The 12894-nt window shown below is 39.8% G+C and overlaps 1 protein-coding gene across 1 annotated transcript in view; it reads right to left on the bottom strand.

The window, feature by feature from the left end:
* The window catches only part of CACNB4 (calcium voltage-gated channel auxiliary subunit beta 4), a 144191-nt gene that overhangs the window by 55554 nt on the left and 75743 nt on the right, over window positions 1-12894 (bottom strand). The gene's annotated exons all lie outside the window — the stretch shown is intronic.

Genomic DNA, 12894 nt, shown 5'->3' with positions numbered 1-12894 from the left:
CAGGAGCTCCGACATCACTTGGTGCTGATGCCATAAGAAAAGATGAGGGAGGGGGAGGGAGTGGGATGGACTGGGAGTTTGGGGTTAGTAAATGCAACTATTACATTTAGAATGGATAAACAATGACGTTCTACTGTACAGCACAGGGAACTGTATCCAATCTCCTGGGTTAAAACATGATGGACGATAGTATGAAAAAAAGAATGTGTATATATGCGTATGCGTGTGTGTGTGTGTGTGTGTGTGTGTGTGTGTGTGTGAGTGTGACTGGGTCATTTTGCTGTATAGCAGAAATTAAAGGAACATAAATCAACTACACTTTAATAAAAATCTTCTAAAAATCTATTAAAATCATTGAGGAGATTTGGTTAAAAAAAAGATGAAAACCACGCAGCTAAACTATTAAAAACAAAAACAAACAAGCAAACAAAACACCTCAGGCATTTGCCTTCTGTTGCTAAAAAAACACCATCCTTACAATTTCTGTAAGCTGGCATGAGAAGTTAATATTTGCCTGGATGATGACATTTACACAGCAGGTGTATTGATAGGACTGGTGTGTCTGGCATGGTTCATGAGCCAGGCACAGATTTTGAAAAGCAGATGCCTATCTGCAAAAAAAAGGAACTCTTTAAGAATGGTTGACTGCTGAAATAGGCCCTTTGAAAGTTTTTTCTAAACTTAAAAATGTTAGGGTTTATTTGTGTGTACATTATTTGTGAATTAGCTGGGGCAGTCTTTCTCACCATAAAAATTTCCAGCACAGGAGTTCCTGTTGTGGCTCAGTGGCAATGAACCCGACTAGTATCCATGAGGATATAGGTTCGATCCCTGGCCTCACTCAGTGGGTTAAGGATCTGGCATTGCCGTGAGCTGTGGTGTAGCTGAAGCTCCAACTTGACCCCTAGCCTGGGAATTTCCATATGCTGCCTATGTGGCCCTAAAAATAAAAAAAAATTAAAAAAAAGAAGAAGCAAAAAAAAAAAAAAAATTCCAGTACAGACTTTCCTGGCAGCCTAGAACAAATAACTCCTGGTTAGAGTTTTATCAGAGTGCCCAGTTTGAGCCATGGTTCTAAATTCTAACTGTTTGAAAATTTTATGTAAGTTACTAGATCACTCCAAGACAGTCTCCTCATGTATAAAATGAGGATATTCCCTACTTTGCAGTATTAAATGGAAGAAGACATGACGAACACTTGATTATTGGGCCCTGGCTATCGCACCAGCGTGAGGCGAGACACTTTGCACACCTTATTCCACTGAATCCTTATAGCAGCAGAGAATCTGGGATTCAAACTCAGGTAGTCCAACCAGCAGTTTCAAACCCTACGTTGAGCTGGGCTTCATAATAAAATATGTACTCCAGGACTTGGCACATACTAGGCACACAATAAATAGACATTCTCACTGCTGTTTCCTACTACTAATATTTATACCTTGATTTTAAAAAAGGAACTAAGAGATTCTAATCATTTTTCAACTCACTTGAAATACAGCTGCACAACAGCCCATCTTGAAATGTATCCATCTCTATTGTATTTACTGCACAGAAAACAGTTTTTTCCCAACTGTATTGAGATATGATGGACATTTGTTTTGTTTTGTTTTGTTTTGTTTTGTCTTTTGTCTTTTTAGGGCCGTACCTGTGGCATATGGAGGTTCCCAGGCTAGGGGTGGAATTGGAGCTGTAGCTGTAGCTGTACCTGCGTTCCAAGCCGAGTCTTCGACCTACACCACAGCTCACAGCAATGATGGATCCTTGATCCACCGAGAGAGACCAGGGATCGAACCTGAAACTTCATGGTTCCTAGTTGGATTCGATTCCGCTGTGCCACTATGGGAACTCCCATTATGGACATATTAACACTGTGTACGTTTAAGGTACCCAATGCATTGATTTGATACTTTTATATACTTTGATTATAGTGTAATCATTTTATGTCCAAGTGCATGTATTTTATTCATTGCTTTGAAAGTACCCTTTACAGAGGAAATGCATTTGCTAATCAAATTATAACCAAATTCCTCTGTGCGAATTTACTGGGGAAAAATCTAGACCTACAAAATAAATATATACAGGGTGACCATTTTATAGATGCATTTATTGCTTTAAAAAGAGCTACCTTGAAATCCTTTAAAACAAGACCATTTCCTCAGAACAAATCTTTGGTCCAAATAAGGTCCACTTGCATAAAATCCAGAATAAGAGAGAAAGGAAACAATGTTTCTAAAAAATACATGAAAACAGTTTTTTGTTGGTTGGCGGCAATGCTTTGCTGAAACTATGTGGATGTGAGCCCTAGATCATTTTAAGGTGTTAAATGTCTGGAAAGGTGTCTGGACTATAAAGTGTAAAAAGCAGGAAGTCAGGAAGGAGGCACTTGCCCTGTGCTGGGGAAGGCTAATGACTACAGTTCACAAGAAAGCAGGCTGCCCACTGGAACAGTGAGTGAAACAGCTAAAATACACAATCTACTGTTGACACTAGGAGATGGTTATTTCCTGAAACTATGTTAATGACTTTTAAAATTCTGGCATTCAGCCACCAGTGCACAGAAGTGACTTGAGGACCCCTGTAAATGAATTCTACTTTGAAATGAGAACAAGATTGTTAAGTATTTCAAAATTACTTCATAAGTTTTACTATTGCCAAATATATAAAAGTATATGATATTCTAAGAATATTAATAAAGCACTATGATATCTATTTTCATAATATCAGTGTTATATCATTCATCATGGCATTTACTGTCCTCCCTCCAATGATAATTACATTTCTTTGAATACATAAATCACTGTGCTGTCTCTTAAGGTCCTAGGCATAGCAGAGGTCCTGTATCAAGAGCCCAAATTTGGTCCATGACTTGTTCTGCTGGCTTGGCACAGAATAGGTTTCTAATTTTTAAAAAATTTTTAAATTTTGTTTCAATTACTTGATACAAAGTATAGACAGAACGAAAGAGAAAGAAAAAGAACCTAGGTTGTTTACAAAGGCAGGGAGAGAAGCAGAGAGCCACAGAGAGGCAAGGGGAGACTGCCTGGGCGGGACTGGGGAAGGGATGGGGGTGCTAAGCAGGCTCAGTAAGACTGGAGGGTCAGAGGGGGACTGCCCAGAGGTCTGGTTCAACCTTTATGACCAGGAACAGGGAAATTGCAAAAAGGAAATAGTGCTACATGCTAAGAGGACAGAACTAAAGGTATAAAGGTTACTAGCACTGGCCCAAGCTAGCAATTGCAGCCCCATCAGCTTTTCATTTTCCAGAATTCCACTTCAGAAAATGCGCAAAGATCAAGCTACCCAACTTATCAAATGAGTCAGACCTGGGCTGCTAACCCATGTGTCAGAGGCACGGCAGAGGGCAGCCTCTCAAAATTTCCTAAGCAGATGCCATTGCAAGTCACATCTTTGAGTCTCCTCAACCAAAATCAACTAAATAGGGGAAAAAATGGAACCATTTGCCACAAATCTCTCCCTCTATTTTATATATATATATGTGTGTGTGTGTATATACATATGTGCGTGTGTGTGTGTGTATATATATATACACATTAATATATGTATATTTCAACATAATTTTAAAAGCCACAAAAGGTGTTCCCATTGCGGCGCAGCAGAAATGAATCCGACTAGGAAGCATGAGGTTGCAGGTTCGATCCCTGGCCTCGCTCAGTGGGTTAAGGATACAGCATTGCTGTGAGCTGTGGTGTAGGTCGCAAACTCGGCTGAGATCCTGTGTTGCTGTGTCTGTGGTGTAGGCCAGCATCTGTAGCTCCAATTTGACCCCTAGCCCGGGAACCTCCATATGCCATGGGTATGGCCCTGAAAAGCGGGAAAAAAAAAAAAGGCACAAAATAATGCATCCTAGTGAATAGCAAAAGAAACGCATATTTTTCTATTAACATGAGGCCCAGTTTTCCCCACTTTCATTCAATATTGAAAACAGACTCCAGCCTCACACCTTCCAAAAATCTTTTGAGATACAAACCTTATAGAAACACCGAAAAATCAGTTTACTGTTGTCCTGGGAGAAGGGAAGTGGTTCAGGTCAACAATGGAAGGGCTACTTGTCCTGCCCAGAGAGAGGGAAATGGCCATGGATTTTGGGGCCAGGAAGTACTGGGTTTGACATGCTGCTGGTTCTTATTGCCTGTGGCTTTTGGGCAACCTACTTTAGTCTTCTGAGTCTCATTTTCCTTCCCTGTGAAATGAGGATAATGACACATATCTCGTAGAATTTCCCAGTGTTTGATTTGAGATGGAACATCATTTCTTTTACCAGAAAATTCAAGAAATGCCAGCAAATTATATTTGACTCACTAATTAAATTTTTGGCAGCTTTCGACATTCAATTTTTGGCTGCCCTAGAGTTTTAGGATTTATATTTTTCTTTCTTTTTTTTTTTTACAGCTTCATTGAGGTATAATTTACATACCATAAAATTCACATGGTTTAAACGTACAATTCAATACATCCTTAATAAATTTATAGAACACAAATCACATGACCATCTAATATTAGAATATTTTACCATTTCAAAAAAACCCATCCACCCACACACACACAAACAAAAAACCCCAAAACCCTTTGCCCATTTGCAGTCACTCTCCAAACCTACCATAAGATCCAGGATCCACTTATCTTGTCCTGTTAAAACTGAAATATGGGGGTTCCTGTTGTGGTTCAGTGGAAATCAATCTGACTAGTATCCATGAGGACGCAGGTTAGATTCCTGGCCTCACTAAGTGGGTTAAAGGACTCATCGTTGCTGTGAACTCTGGTGTAGGTCACAGATGCGGCTTGGATCTGGCATTTCTGTGGCGGTTGTATAGGCTGGCAGCTGCAGCTCCAATTAGACCCCTAGCCTGGGAACCTCCATATGCCACAGGTGCAGCCCTAAAAAGACAAATAAATAAATAAATAAATAAAACTGAAATATACTTCCCCTTCCTATGAGTAGTTTTAGTATTTAGATACGTCATAAAAAATAGAGGAAGGAGAAGGGAGAGTTTATAAATGTTTGACTTTAAAATGTATTAATACTGGAACAGAACCTGGTTATTGATGGAACTTAGGGGCTTCATGCTCAAAACAGTCCTGAGCTTCTCACTTCCTACCCAGCTTCACTGTTCATTCACTGGACACTGACCATCAGTCAGGTTCTGTACTGGCAACAATTTGAGAGGAGAGCTGATTAGCTTTCCTCATCTGCAACATAGCTAACCCTTTAGGGCTATTTTAGAGAATTACTAAGATATCATAGTACAACATGGTACAACATAGTACCATTGTACAACCAGTGTACAAGCATCATAATAGCACAAAAAAAACCACTGCTGTCCAAGAGAACTTTCTGCCGTGATGGATATTCTCTGTATGGGCGTTGCCCAGTATGGTAGCCACTAGCCATGGATAGTTACAGACCATTTGAAATGCACCAAGCAACACCAAAAAAATGAATTTTTAATTTAATTTTTATTTTATTTTATTTATTTGTTTTGCTTCTTAGGACCACACCTGTGGCATATGGAAGTTCCCAGGCTGGGGGTCTAATTGGAGCTGCAGCTGCTGGCCTATACCACAGCCATAGCAACCTGCACCACAGCTCATGGCAATGCCAGATCCTTAACCCACTCAGAGAGACCAGGGATTGAACCTGTGTCCTCATGGATACTAGTTGGGTTTGATGCCACTGAGCCATCATGGGAACTCCCTTAATTTAATTTTTAAATGTTTAAAGTTTTATTTCACTTTAATTAATTTAGATACACACATGGAAGCAGTGGCTACCATACTGGGCTGTGCAGTAGTAGATACTCCATGTGTCAGTTTCCCTTCCAGATCAGAAAAAGGAATGTTAAAGTTGATGTAAATTTGGTATTTTAAAAGTTGTGTTATGTGGACTAAGTGATAGAGGAATGTCCAGAGACACCTATCACTCCCAGTGGATTTGAGCTTGTTTCTTTACACTGAGCTGGCGAGGACTTAGTGATGTAATTTTCCATGCTGCAGATGGAACTGAGCTCTTTCTTGATTACTTTCCCAGACTTCCCAGGGTGGATGGGTAAAGAAACCCCTGGCCAGGCTACCCAGGGAAAAAGATCTCTTAGCCACATTTGTCTTTATAGGACAGCCCCTCACTTTCTTGCAGATGCTTTCTTCTCCTCCACCTCCTTCACCAAACATGCCCAGAGCTCTTTGAGAGGGCACCTACCCAGCCTGGGGGGGCGGGGTGTCCAGGCTGTGTTTCCAAGTAGATAGGCCTGGGCAATGCCTGCCACATAGCAGAACCCTAACTCTGTTGAAAGAGAGACATTCTTGCTCCCATCAAAACCTATCTATTCTTTGCTCCATGATTTCAAGTTCTCCTAGGGTGGTTGGTTAGTTGACCAAGATTAATGCTAACCGGGTGTGATGTTAATTATTAGCAGCCCATAACATGAGGTTTCTTGTTTGTTTTTTGTTTTTTTAGAATTATGCTTTTCACTGCTCTAATCCAGAGCACTGGATAATGTGTACACTACCAGCACTTTGGAAGGACAAAGAATTTTTGAAATTATGCCTTAGAATTTTTAAAATTATGCCTTACTTTGCTCTAAGGTGCCTTGCACCATTTCTTGTAAATGGGAAGTCTTCAAATATGTTGGTTGAAAGAATAGGGCAAGCTCTGCAGCCCACTTTTTTTGGACAGAAGACCAGCAATTAACTTGACTAAGCTTTGATTTTAGGCTTCAAAGAGCAGTCAAGGCCAGCAAAGGAGTAGGTTCAGAAAAGGACATAAAGGGAAAGGTTAGATAATGACTGCTTACTCATCCCTTACTTTATGTGAGTCACTAACTTCTGGACTTTGTATTATCACATCAACCCTATGAAGTAGGTTATGACTATCCCCATTTTACAGATGAGGCATCTGAGGCTGACAGGCAGTACGAGCTTCCTTTCCTGCCACTATCATAGGGTACTATGCAGGGTGCAGGAGCATGGCTAGGATCTTTTTTAAATTTCCTCTACAAAATCTGAGGCAAAAACTTACATTAAAATGCCAAACATTTAAGTTACCTTTGGTAAAAGAAAAACAATATGCTGTAATATTTTGATAACATAGATGGTACATCAAAATCGCACTAATTTGGAACAAATGGGGGCAGGTAAAGAAATGACATTCTTAGATCATGGAAAATGAATTGTGGGCTGCTTTTCAAAAGATATGTTTGCTATATCTAACTTCATAGGCTATCTCTAGATTATCAAGGTTTTGGTTTTATGGATTTCTTTGAGCTTCTGCTTCAATGACAGGATTTTCACTCAGCGTTTTAGTTATTGGTAGGAGATTTTAAGGTCCTTTTGAGTTTTCTTAAGCTCCAATTGTGTTTATACTATTTATTTACAGAGTATTTCTTATAACTAAATTATAATTTTATATATATAGTTAAAAAGGAAGTACCGGCTTTGTCTGAATTATCTGATTAGTGGAGTTTAAATTAATGGGTTAATTATAACTGTTTTTATGTAACTTCTTTAAAAAGAAATAATATTTGTTTAAAAAATTCACCCAACCATATCCTTATTATGTTGACTAGTATGGCAACTTCTGCAATTGCCTGATTTCAGATAGGTATTTCTTTTCTTTCTTCTCCTTTTTTTTTGCATTTTTTTCTTTGACTTCTATTGAGATACAACTGACATACAGCACTGTTAAATTTAAGGTGTAGAGCATAATGATTTGACTTACATACATTACAAAATGATAGGTATTTCTTTTGATTGCTAATCCAAGGAGACTCATCAATGGAGATACAAAAAAGAGCAGAAAAATTTCAATAGGCCTCATAAGAGAGGTGACAAAAGGCCCGGATAGAGATGGGAAGGCAATCTGTATCAGCCATGGCCATTTAGAGGCTTGTGCAAAAGGAGAAGTAGTAATGTGGGCTAATGGCAGATTTTCAAATTAAATCAATGGCGATGATGGTAATAGGGAGTAGATTCCTCTTATCTTGGGTCACTGTGAGAATTACACTTTCGTATGGTTCAACCTAATACACTGGGGAAGAGCAAAAGACAAAGACTGCTTTATATGGATGCTATCTGGCCAAAAAACTACTTTGATAATTAGTGCATAATATTGCACAAGGATGTAAGAAATGCTACATCCATGAACACCATAAGTAATAAATCCAAACTCTCTGTGAGACTAAAGAGCAACAGAAGTTGAGAAAAATCATGATCATTTTTTGCATCCCCACAAGAATGTGATTTTAATGGTCAGGATGACCAGATTAAGGGAGCTCACTCTCCTCTGGGAAAGGGAACATGCTGGGAGAAGGTGGCCTCAAGCAATCAAGCTTTACTTTGTACACATCATAGGACAGCACCATGGGATGCTGTGCTGAGCAGCCATCCCAGGAACCAGCCCTGCCTGGTCAGAACTGAGAGCTTCTGACCAACCTCCATGACAAGGATGGGAGCCTGGGTGGCTACATCTGGTGGACCCCAGCACTAGCCCCTGAAAGTAGTAGCCACAGCACAAGGTCCTCCTTCAAGGGCTGCAGCTCAAGCTGCACTAATCTAATTTTAGCAGAGAAATTCAAAAGGAAATGACAGAATTTACTCAGAAAATCCTGAATCTGCTGCTGGGAGCTGCAGAGCTGCATAATGATGAGGCAGATAACAGTTTCTCCTAAGCATGGACTTCTATGACTGTTCTGGAAAAGTGATTGAGAAGGGCTTCCTTCTCACCTTCCCCCAGAGTAGCCCACAAAATGCTATTTTTATCTTGGGGTCTATTTTCCTGAGAGTCATATTAGAGACCTGATAATAGTAAACATGGAAAAGGAAATATGTTTCTCCTAAAAGTAGCTCCATCTTAAAAACAATTTTAAAAAGATTTTTCTGTCTGGCATAGAAAGGGAAGCACAATATAGGTTGGTTTAAAAGATAGTAGAGAAAGGATTAGAACTGCTCCCGTGTCATTTCTGTAGCCTCAGAAACTGATGAAAAATTAATTCTTTGGAAATATTTTGTATTCAAACATTTCTCATTAAAGGGATGTGTGTTGACTGATGAAAGAATCCAGGTGTATCATCAAGAGCAGAAATACCTCCCCAGAGACAGCTGCAGATAGAACGGAAGTCAGAGTGAAGCATCTACTATGCTTCAGGCGGAGATCCTGTCTTCTCAGCTTTTGCTGTCCTCGAAGCCTCCAGAACCAAACTTTGCATCTCAGAGGAGCACAAAATGATTTGCTGAATGAAAAAGTGAACGAGGAGGTTTCAGGGGAAGGGAGAGAAATGTAAATGGAGTGCCCAGAGCTCTCTCAAAGGGAGGGAATACTTCTAGCCCCTAGAGGTTCCTGGAAATGACATCAGAAAGAAGAGTGAATATCTCCAAAGTTAATTTGACAAAATGATGTGAAAGTTGATTTGGAAAAGTTAATATTCAAAAAAATCTATGAGAAAAAATGTTTAAAAAAGAATAAAGAAGGAGAATTAACCTTTTAAATAGATAATAAAACATTATAAAACTATAGGAGTTCCCTTTGTGGCAAAGTGGAAACAAACCTGACTAGGAACCATGAGATTGCTAGTTCGATCACTGGCCTTGCTCAGTGGGTTAAGGATCCGGCATTGCCATGAGCTGTGGTGTAGGTCTCAGATGCAGCTTGGATTCCATGTTGTCGTGTCTGTGGTGTAAGCCAGCAGCTGTAGCTCTGACTGGACCCCTAGCCTGGGAACTTCCATATGCCCCCGGTATAGCCCTAAAAAGCAAAATAAATAAACAACAAAAAATACTCACTGAAATATTATAATTGTACAGCAGGACCCTACAAGGCTTTCCCAGGACAGACCCCTCCCCCATATCCTCTGCTAGATACACACATTTCCAGAGTTGTTTTACAGATGTGAAAACCCCCACCAAATAGAAGATATTAACTACTTGATGACGCTGAGCACATAGCCCCCAGGCCTACTGGTGCCTAAGGAATGATAATGTTAACCCCTGTGATGCCCCCTGTTACCTCACCATCAACCAATCAGAACTGTGCATGAGGCATCAGACTCTAGGAAGCCCCTCTCTCCCCTGGCCTTTAAAGATGCTTTGCTGAAATAAAACCTATCAGGGAGTTTGGGCTTCCTGAGCTCTAGCTGTCCTGAACTCCTTGTTTGGGGCCCTGCAATAAATGCTGCACTTTCCTTCACCACAACCCAGTGTCAGTAGATTGGCTTTACTGTGCATGAGTGGATCCAAGTTTGGTTCAGTAACAATATTTTGTATATGATAGCAACAAAGTCAGAAAGAATCTAAATGTTATTCATAGAAGGCATATTTTTTAAAAGTATGATGCATTCCCAAAATAGAACAGTATGTAGACATTAAAAAGCAAGACACAGACTTCTAAGTAATTATATGTGGAAAACAAGTCACAAGATCAAATTGTAAAATAATCTAGCATATTGTTTTAAAACTGTTAAAATAATGTTGAGAGTCTATTATGTGTTAATATACCATATATACTAGAGGAGGAAAACAAACATACTTTGTCTTACTTATTTGGTTCACTTTATACTTATCTGTATAGTTTGAATTTTTATCTTGAAAAATTAAAAAAAGCTAATATTGTATATATAGATATTCACATTTTTATATATAACGTAAATACATATGTACTTTCATTTTACAAATTTACATAGCTTCAAATTACCTGCTTTAACTCAAATGATGATTTTGATAGGCAACATTAAATATTAATAATCATTATAATATCAAACCCAATAATAACCGTTATTATTTTTTGAGCACTTACTGTGTCCCATGGTTCGTGTTCATTGTGGTCTTTGGAAAACAATAGCCCCTCTGAAAGGGCTGGGGACCCAACAAAGGCTAGGTTAGTGCGAGTTTCTCTCTTTGGTCACCAATCTCCTACGTTTGTGAAGCTTGTAGGTCTTAAGTTAAAAACAAGATGATGTAACTTAGGGTAGTAGTTTAAATTTAGGTAAAAGTGCTTGTTCTGAATGATAAAACAGTGTCTGATTTGAGGGTATGTGAGAAGTGAGGTGGGTCCCTTGTGCACACTCAGAATGCTTGCTGCTCTGTGTAAGAGCCTTGCTCACTCCTAGTCACCTCCACAGAAGAAGGAATCCTTCAGCGTCTTAATGTCACGGGCCTTGTCCAGGCTGATCTAGTCCTTACACACTTGCTATCCTTCCTTTGCTCTCTGGGGCCTTGACAGCGACTACACAGTGCCCAGCCTTCCCCATCAACTTCCTCTGGAGAGGGAGTGGCAAGAGTCATGAGCCTACCTGGGGTAGTGCCCTTCCTCCCCAGTGCGTTCGGCAGTAGGGGGTGAAAACAAGCCTTCTTTTTCAACTCCCATCTGATACTTCTGTGGTAGAGCTCATTAGGTTAGAGGAAATTCTCCATTCAACCTTTGAAACTAGGAAATGAGGCTTCAATCAGAATAGAACAGCACTTTATGGATGTTATCTAATGAGTCACCATAAAAACGTGAAGACGTGGAGCTCATTTCCCACACTGAAGTAGCCAAGATTCCAAATAAACCAATAATATGCCCAAGGTCATGCAGTTAGTGAAGTGTGGTGACCTCTGATCTGACTGACTCAAAAGCCCTTCCTGATAGCTCCTAACACCCCAGCAGAGGTGTTGGTAGGAACTGCTGGATAAGTAGATCACCAAGGCTTGAGGCTTAAAAAAAGCAGAATCTCCCTCTCTGCTTTTAGAAAGAACTGACAATTACTGAGCATGCTATGTTCTCCCCAGTACACAAATTTGATTTCTTTCCAAAGCTCTTCTGAGCCCTCACAGAGAGGTCAAACTGCATGCCCTGTCATCCAACCATCAGCTGACGAAGCCAAGACTTGTATTTCAGGTCAGAGCATCTCTTGAATGATCTCTGAGAGTCTTCTAAGGTCTGTTCTCAAAGGTATCTCCATAGTTCCAGGAATTAGGTCTTCAAGCACTTGGTAATGGAGTATTCATTTGAATTGACATCAAAATACAAGCAATCAACTATTTCTAAGGACTATCAAACTTGCAGAATTTTTTCTCCCCTTCCTTCAGGCCTCTCTGTTAGCTAATTATACACACAAAGTGGTCAAAGAGGAAATCCATACCTGCTCTTTTTTTCTTATTTTTCTTCTTTTTATGGCCACACCTACAGCAAATGGAAGTTCCTGGGCTAGGGGGTTGGATCAAAGCTGCAGCTGCCAGCCTGCACCAGAGCCATGGAAACACGGGGTGCCAGCTGCATCTGAGATCTACACTGCAGCTTGCAGCAATGCTGGATCCTTAACCCACCCACTGAACCAGCATCCTCACAAACACTATAGGTTCCTAACCTGCTGAGCCACAACAGGAACTCTCTGTTCTTTTTTTCTGTTGGAAAATTTTAGACTAAACCAAAAAAAAAAAAAAAGCTGAGATAAAAATTATTGATTAGAATGTTAGAATGAGTCTGGGAGGGGTGCTATGGTTTAATTTATTCGAATCACCTTTATTTTTTCATTAGGAAACATAAGGAGAGGCAGTGATTATTCGTATGAGAGCTAGATAAAAGCCGCAGTTAAGAGTTGGGCTTTGAAACTAGACTTAGGTTGGAATCCTAAGAGCCATTTATTAGATGTTTGCTTTTGGATGAGATACTTAATCTTTCTACACTCAGTCTCCTTTCTGAAGAGGAGGATTTTAACTTAGCTCACGGAACTGCTCTAAAGATTATGCACTCAGGACAGTGTTATTTAGCAATCAAAACTATTATGAGGTACCACCTTACACCAGCCAGAAGGGCCATCATCAAAAAGTCTACAAATAATAAATTCTGGAGAGGGTATATAGAAAAGGGAGCCCTCTTACACTGCTGGTGGGAAATAAATTGGTGCA

Source organism: Phacochoerus africanus, chromosome 3 (assembly GCF_016906955.1).
Source record: "Phacochoerus africanus isolate WHEZ1 chromosome 3, ROS_Pafr_v1, whole genome shotgun sequence".
Lineage (NCBI taxonomy): Eukaryota > Metazoa > Chordata > Mammalia > Artiodactyla > Suidae > Phacochoerus > Phacochoerus africanus.
This window is presented reverse-complemented; position numbering and strand designations above follow the sequence as displayed.